The 7,861-nt window shown below is 36.6% G+C and overlaps 1 long non-coding RNA gene across 1 annotated transcript; it reads right to left on the minus strand.

Annotated features, from left to right (window-relative positions):
• Window positions 1-292: 292 nt before the first annotated feature.
• LOC132152010 (uncharacterized) lies at window positions 293-5,075 on the minus strand. The gene is made up of 3 exons (XR_009436462.1): window positions 4,406-5,075; window positions 3,469-3,562; window positions 293-779 (listed from the first exon to the last, which is right to left on the minus strand). It is a non-coding gene; the product is annotated as an uncharacterized LOC132152010 (long non-coding RNA).
• Between the last annotated feature and the right edge of the window lie 2,786 nt (window positions 5,076-7,861).

Here is a 7,861-nt window from a genome sequence, read left to right on the forward strand (position 1 = left end):
CTGGGATTTATCTAAACTGTAAGTCATCAGTGGTTTATTTGAAAGGCAGTTAAAAACAACAATCTTACACAGTGCAAAAAAACAAAGCTGCAGCTATGTGAAGGAACAAGGGGGATTATAAATGTGTTGTGCATTTTGTGACCTAAAAAAGAAACACTTCTCCACTAGCCAAAGATAACAGAAGTACAGTACTTACAGTGGCTATAGAAAATAATTCCCCCCTCCACCACATTTTGTTGTTTTGCAGCTTGAAATGAAGGCTGCATTTATCCAGCTGTATTTACGCAGTGGAATTTATAATATCCGAGTCAAAGATATAACACCAACATAAATAATACATAAAAATAAATAAATAAATAAACAGAATCACTGAGTTGGAAAAATGATCACCCCCTTGTGTGAGTATTTTCTTGAAGCGGCTTTTGCTTTAATTATCCTTCAGTCTGTTGGGATATGTCTCTATTAACTTTGCAATATTTGTCCACTCTTCTTTGCAGAATTACTCAAGTTCAGTTAAATTTGATGTAACCATTTGTGGACTGCAGTCTTCAAGTCATTTTACAGATTTTCTTTGTGGTCTAAGTCTGGGCTCTGACTAGGCCATACAAGGACATTCACCTTTTTCTCCTTTAACCACTGTGTGTCAGTTTTGCTGTGTGCTTTGGGTCACTGCCATGTTGGTAGGTAAACCTTCTTCCCATTAACAACTTTCTGGCAGAGGGCAGCAGATTTTCTGCAAGAATTTGATGGTATTTTGCCCCATCCATTTTCCTTCTATCCTGAAAAAGTGAAAAAAAGTGAAAGTGATGTGACATAAAGCCAATTATGGTGACCCATACTCGGAATTCGTGCTCTGCGTTTAACCCATCCAAAGTGCACACACACAGCAGTGAACACACACACCCGGAGCATTGGGCAGTCATTATGCTGCAGCGTCCGGGGAGCAGTTGGGGCTTCGGTGCCTTGCTCAAGGGCACCTCAGTCGTGGTATTGAAAGTGGAGAGAGCACTGTGCATTCACTCCCCCACCTACAATTCCTGCCAGCCCGAGACTCGAAGTCAAAACCCTTGGATTGCAAGTCCAACACTCTAACCGTTAGGCCACGACTTCCCCCCAAAAAGTGCTCCAGTCCCTGCTGCAGAAAACACCCAAATAACAGGGTATTACAACCTTCATGATTTACTGGAGGAATTTGGATCTTTAGTGTGGAGGCCAAATAATTACATTTTAGTCTCATGTGGCCTCAGAATATTCAAGGTTTGTTTTGGCAAAGCTCAGTCATGACTGCATGTGGCCTTTCTTGAGGAGTGGCTTTTTTCATGAAACCCTCCCATAAAAGCCACATTTGTGGAGAATTTGTGATATTGTTGTCAGATGCACACAATGACCACTCTGTCCTAAATTCCTGCAACTGCTTCAGAGTTGGCTTCTTAGACCAGATTCCCCCTGGCTCTTTCATCCAGTTTGGAGTGACATCCTGATCCAGGGAGGGACTGTGTTGTAACAAATACCATCCACTGCTTAATAATAGATTTCACTTTGCTTGTAGGCATTGATAACGCCTTTGCATTTTTTTTTTATCCATCTCTTGATTTTATCTTTTAACATTGCCTTATCACCGATAGCTGATTGTTTGCATAAGTTGTCCTACCAAGGACTGTTCTAGAAAAATGCTCCAGGAAAGCTCTTTTCATGCTGAGCTAATCAAAATGACCACAGCTTTGTGTGCCATTGAAAGGTGATTAGCTACACTTGACTGAGTTTACAAGTCATTTTTAGGAGGTGTGTGGTCCTTCTCCAATGCTGCATCCAAAAGTTCTAAAATGCTGCCTTTGGAGGATTCATTCCAAGGAAGGAAGGCATCAAGGCACACTTGAATTGGAAGTTGTGGCCTAGTGGTTAGAGAGTTTGAATCTTAAACCTAAGGTTGTAGGTTCAAGTCTTGGGCCAGCAATACCATGACTGAGGTGCCCTTGAGCAAGGCACTGAACCCCCAACTACTCCCCGGTCACCACAGCATAAATGGCTGTTCACTGCTGTGTGTGTGTGCACTTTGGATGAGTTAAATGCACGAATTCTGAGTATGGGTCACCATACTTGGCTGTATGTCACGTCACTTTGAATCTAAAGTTAGCTTCAGTTCCTGTCTCATGAGATACCTTCATCTGATCTATTTTTGAATGCAGCATAGATATATCCTTTGCTGCATTAAATATCCTACAATCCTGTGCATTCCATTCTGTGACGGTTGAACTAAGAAATAAAGATGGCATCTAAAAGTTGCTTTTGGTGGTCAGTTTGTGTGTAAATGTATATCTCTGACTAACTTTTTGCACTTTTGATGTTAGTTTTAGTGATAAATCAGTATTGAATATTAGTTTAGCTATCACCAAAACTCATTCTATTTGGTTGTAGATCATTAATCCGTTACACTGCGTCAGATGCCTGTTCAAAATCAGTTTCATGAGGTGCCTTCATGCAAAAATGCTGCCTGATTCTGTTTTTCAATGGGATGTTATAGTTTGGATGTGGAGTAAATACAGCCGGATAAAACAAAAAAGCAAAGCAGGCTGCAAAGCAACAAAATGTGATTATTTTAAAGAGGGGTAATTCTATTTTATACACACTTTAGAGGAGTAGTTTTAGTATTGCTAGACAGTAATGTATCACTATTAGGTTGGTTCAGAGAAGTCGATAAAATTATACACACTTTTGCTAAGTTAAATTGGGATAACTGCCATACATGACTGTAATGTGTTTATATTGCCATTCTCATGCAATAAAAATTTCAATATTTATTGCTGGTCTATAGTGATACTTAATAATTTTAGTTGAATTAAATTGTTGAATTAACTTTAAATTAACATAAGATGAACAGATAATATTTTATGCTGAAACTCCCTAGGTTAACAGTCCCTAGGTTGTTTATAAACCTTTCAATGTTAAATTGTATTATTATTATTAAACTCTTCTTAGAAGGCACAAATCAAACAGTAGAGTGAGTCATTTGTTGCTTAAAGATGGTCATGTTCATGTTAACAGATCTGCGCAGATGCAGCACAAATCTGATGATATTTACACCATGACTTATTCCTGAGTATTTCCACTGAATCTGCACAGATTTTACATGAACTTTCCTGAAAGTGTTTCAAAATTGAACCCAGTGATGATGTCTATCTTATAGAGATGGTCTGTCTTCTGTAGTTCTACAGTTTAATGAATCATAACCCGTCAAGATTGGCTAGTGAGTTGACAGAATTAACCACCATAATTAATTTTCACTTCATTTGGTTGGGGTTAATTTCAAACCGTGTTATGATATACGGAATTTACAGAGAGTGTATCCACTGTTACTTGCAATAGTATTAGTCCTACATGAGAAGATACCATAAGGATGATCACAAAATAATTTAAAGAGCTACATAACAAGCATTTATATAAAACTGTAGATTAGGTCTGAGATCTTACCTCTGGGAAAAGGTTTTCCCTTGATGACATACTGAAGCATTACCTCTGATCCAGCAGCTACCACAGTATTCTTAAGTGGCATCTGACTGGTCTTCTAGAAGGATCAGGCAACGATTGTTACAGAGAGACCAAGTGACATTAAGGTAAAATACTATATCATGAACTCATTACAACCCCACAATGTCTCTGTCTCTGGTTACAAATAACTGTATGTGATCTAAATTTAAACGTTATGCTGCAAACAACGAATCATTTTAATAAGTTGCTCCATTATGGCAGACTTAGCAGTAATGCAGTAAAATTGGCTTCCAAGATGTGTCTGATCTTTGAGTTTTAAAGGAGCATTCTGTGTTCAAGTTAAGATCAAGATGACATTTGTGGCATGCTGATTACCACAAACATTTCCACTAGTTCCTCATTATCTTTATAAAAATAAAAAATAAAATAATAAAAAAATAAAACTATAAGGTTACTGTGAGTAATTTACTATGGAAATCAATGAGACTCAGGAATTAAGGTACTCAGTCTCAATAATATAGCCACACTATTATTTTTTAAGCTAGAATTCAAAGACACAACAGCAAAAAAAATATTATATATAATAAATATTAAATACTTATATTGATTATGTGACAAATAAAACACAACTTCCACAGAACAATTAATGTAAGTGCTTGTAAAAAATTATAAGCTTTGAATGTCCACTTTTCAGACCTCCAAAATTGCCCCCATTCACTTCCATTGCACCGAAAATTAGCTCAGTGTAACCTTTTTTAAAGAAATGAGGGATAAGTCAACGTTTTTTGTGGTGTCCAGCATTATGTCACAAATGATGTTGATTGCTCCAAACCTGTTTTGAATATTTACAATTTTATTTATGAATGTTCATCCAATGAACTTTTTTTTTTAAATAGTGGCTTGCTGGAAGAAGGTTTACCTCTGTTTCTTCTAGTTGTTTTTCCTTCAGATTTCTCAACTTCTTTTTGACCACACTTTGTTTTATCTGCCTCTTCACCAACAGGCTTATTTTCAACCACAATAGTAGGTATGGTCTTTTTCGGGATAAGTGATGAGTCGTTTTTCTCCTCTGTTTTCTTAAATGACTTTGGGAGCACGGAAACTGAACCAAACAACCTTGGAGGTTTTAGGGATGCTTGCACTAACCCCCCTTGAATTATGGGTTTAGCAGGTGGTGTTTCTACAGGAGGTCATTTTGGGAATTTGCTGAACATACTTGTCCTTGGCACCTTAGGTGAACACTGTTCTGGTGTTTTACTGAACATGACCTTTTCATTGAAGACTTGCTTGTCTAACAACCACCTTGGCTTAGAATCTTTCTTCCACTGGTTTTCCGTAATATCAAAAGGTGATTTTCTTTCAGATTGTTTTGATTCATCTGCCAATTTCTTTCTCTGTAGTTGTGGTGATTCCTCCTTTGGAAATGTTGACCATCCTTCTTTTGACTCTGGTAAATCTTTTGAATTAGTAGTGTCTTCAACCTTCTGAATTACCTGGGCTGGAAAAAACTCAGTGTTTCCAGTGGACTGCTTGCCAGTCTGGGTGTGCTGTTCCACTAAAAATGCTTTCTTGATGTTCAAATATTTTTTTATTCGATATTCAATATATTTTTTTTATTTAAGCTCTATTGAGAGTTTACTCTGAAACTGTTTCTATACTGTTTCTTACAGAGAGGATGCCTTCTGTTTGAAGAAAGACCTCTTGGGTGCTACATCACTCTTGAAGTTGTCTTGGGGCTTCCCTGACTTACTTTTAACTCAGAATTGCAGGATGATGTTTGATTCAGACCCCATGATAGTCTTGAAGAAGACAACTTTGGTATGTTACTGCTGTGTTTTTGTTCGCCAAAAGCTCTCACTTTATCAAATATTTTGGAACTTGCCTGTGACACTTTTTGGGGTTGGAGTGAGAATTTATCTTGGGAACCACTGCTTTGACATGAATATGAGATTTTAAAAGGTAGCTCAGCTCCATTCATGTCTGCTTTGGTGCCTTTGTGGGCAGTTGATGGATCTGTTGTGGGAGGTCAAGGTCTAATGGGACCTTGAGCTTTTTGGAATGACTTGGTTTGAACAAATGGAGATGTTTCCCTTGTCATAAAGTCCAACTAGCTCCTGAAATGAGGGTGACTTTTGAAAATGTTGCATTATGACAGAAAATAAAAACACTAAAATGGCAAATCCATGTCAAAATTGTGTGGATATTTTGTTACTAGTGCATTTTGAGTGAAAGAAAGTAAAATGTCATAGTTATACAATAAAACGTGCACTGAAAAACATGCCATGTTGAAAGATGTAAAACACTGCTGGAGATTAATAAACAAAAAAGACTGCAATTAGAATACAAATGTCACATGAAATGGCATGTAAAATAGTTTGTAAGAAAAAAAAACAAAAAAAAAAACTATGCAAGTGGAGCCACAGGAAAGTAGGAATCAAGGAAACATAAATAACATTACATGGTTGAGATAAATAGGCCACAATAAATGAAGAATAAAGCAATGCAAACTATTTTTAAAACGTTCCATTAGAGCTGTAATCTAAATTTGATACATTTGTTTTGTGCCACCTTGATTCAAGTTACGTTATGCCTTTTCATATCTAGTGTGCCAGCACTCATTATTGAACACTATAAATGGAAAAGGTCCTTCTTCGATACAGGCTCAAAACACTGCCATAGTAGTCACTGGCTATTGACATACTCTCCTCTGACCCCAGTGCCACATAGTACACACTTATTTGTGAGGCCCGCACAAGAGCTTCAATCCCCAGGTGTCTGGCTGGAGGGCTCTCAACACAACCAGCATTTGCTTGCCTGCCAGGTGACAAGGGATCCTGAAGACCAGGAGCTCTAGAGCCCAGAGCTTGCATCTCTCTCTCTACTACTGGACCATCACCTGGGATATGGAAAAGCATTGCTCTCCCCCGGCCTTAAAAAAAAACACACACACAAAAAAAATGTTCTGTTAATGGAATATTATAATAATCTAAAGCTTTTTTCAATTGGTTAATTTGAGGGATGTATTAATTCTAATACATTTATGAATTCTGAGCTTTGTTGGAAGGCTTAACAATCACAAGTACTCACTCACTATGTTCTTACCAGTGGGTTGATTGTTTATTGCTTCCCCCTGGGAAGGCATATACTGTTCCTTCATCTCCATGAAGACCTGAGGCTCTTCAGTTTCATCCTCTGTACTGTTTGAGTCTAAAGAGGGAGTAGTCGAGGCTTGTTGAAATGTATTGGTATGATTTTTACAAAAATAACATTGACATTTTTCTTAATGATTTAGCTGCAAGAAATTTCTGAAATAAATAATTTGAGAAAAGTTATGCGAAACTTACAACGTGTCTACACCAGACTCGACAGTTGTCACGCCGAGCTGGAACAGCTAAAGTCTGTCTACACTGGACACGACAAAGCGACCATTGAAAATCATTTGAAATTTGTGTCAATATGACATAAATAAAACACAGGAGAAGTTTTCTGTCGGGGACTTGTCGTGTAGCACCGCACCGTATCCAGTGTAGGTAGCATCACTGATTATAATGAGCTCTATAGTATTTTGTCAAGTCGCATATATTTTGAGCAAAATTTTTTTTTAAAATTAAGAAAATAATAATAATTCTGAATACTAAATAATAATAATAAAAATTTAAGTAAACATATGAGAATTCACACACTTTTGAATTAAAAGCCAAAGAAAAAATCTTAAAAGGAATTGGTTCTTATGGATAAATCTAAGGCACATATCTATTAAAGGTCCAGTTTTCACAATTCCCAGAACACATTAATAAATTACTGTCACTAAAAGATTTTTTTTATAGTAAACCAGTGGCCAGTTGCCTAAAAGGCTAGAACTAGTCTTACAAGTTAGGGATGTTTTTCTTCTTCTTCTTCTTCTTTAAAACTGGTCATAACATTTTAAAGTCAGTTGCATTTAAAAATGTAGATTTGTCTAACTTAAATAATAAATAAATAAATAAATGAGACTTATTAACCCTTGGCTAACTGCTAGTTGGTCAGACTTCAGTATGTTCAGACCAACTAATACAACTGGTCCAAAACCTTTAATGATGTATAACTTGTAAAGTTGATTAGGCCTACATTGTTTCGTTTTATAACTAAACATACAGATACTTTCATACTGTAATTTTCTTTTCCCGGATACATCATGGCAGTATCAGATAAAATCTCCCTATGGATTGAAATGATAGGAATCCACTTTAACTGGCATTAAAGAAAGAAAGAAAGAAAGAAAGAAAGAAAGAAAGAAAATAATGCTGCATTAGAAGCCTTACTCTACCTGTAACAAATAATGTAGAATTTAAGTTAAATGAAAATAAATCAAACTGAAACTAGAGCTCTGGAGTAA

The sequence above is a fragment of the Carassius carassius genome, chromosome 10 (assembly GCF_963082965.1).
Source record: "Carassius carassius chromosome 10, fCarCar2.1, whole genome shotgun sequence".
Taxonomy (NCBI): domain Eukaryota; kingdom Metazoa; phylum Chordata; class Actinopteri; order Cypriniformes; family Cyprinidae; genus Carassius; species Carassius carassius.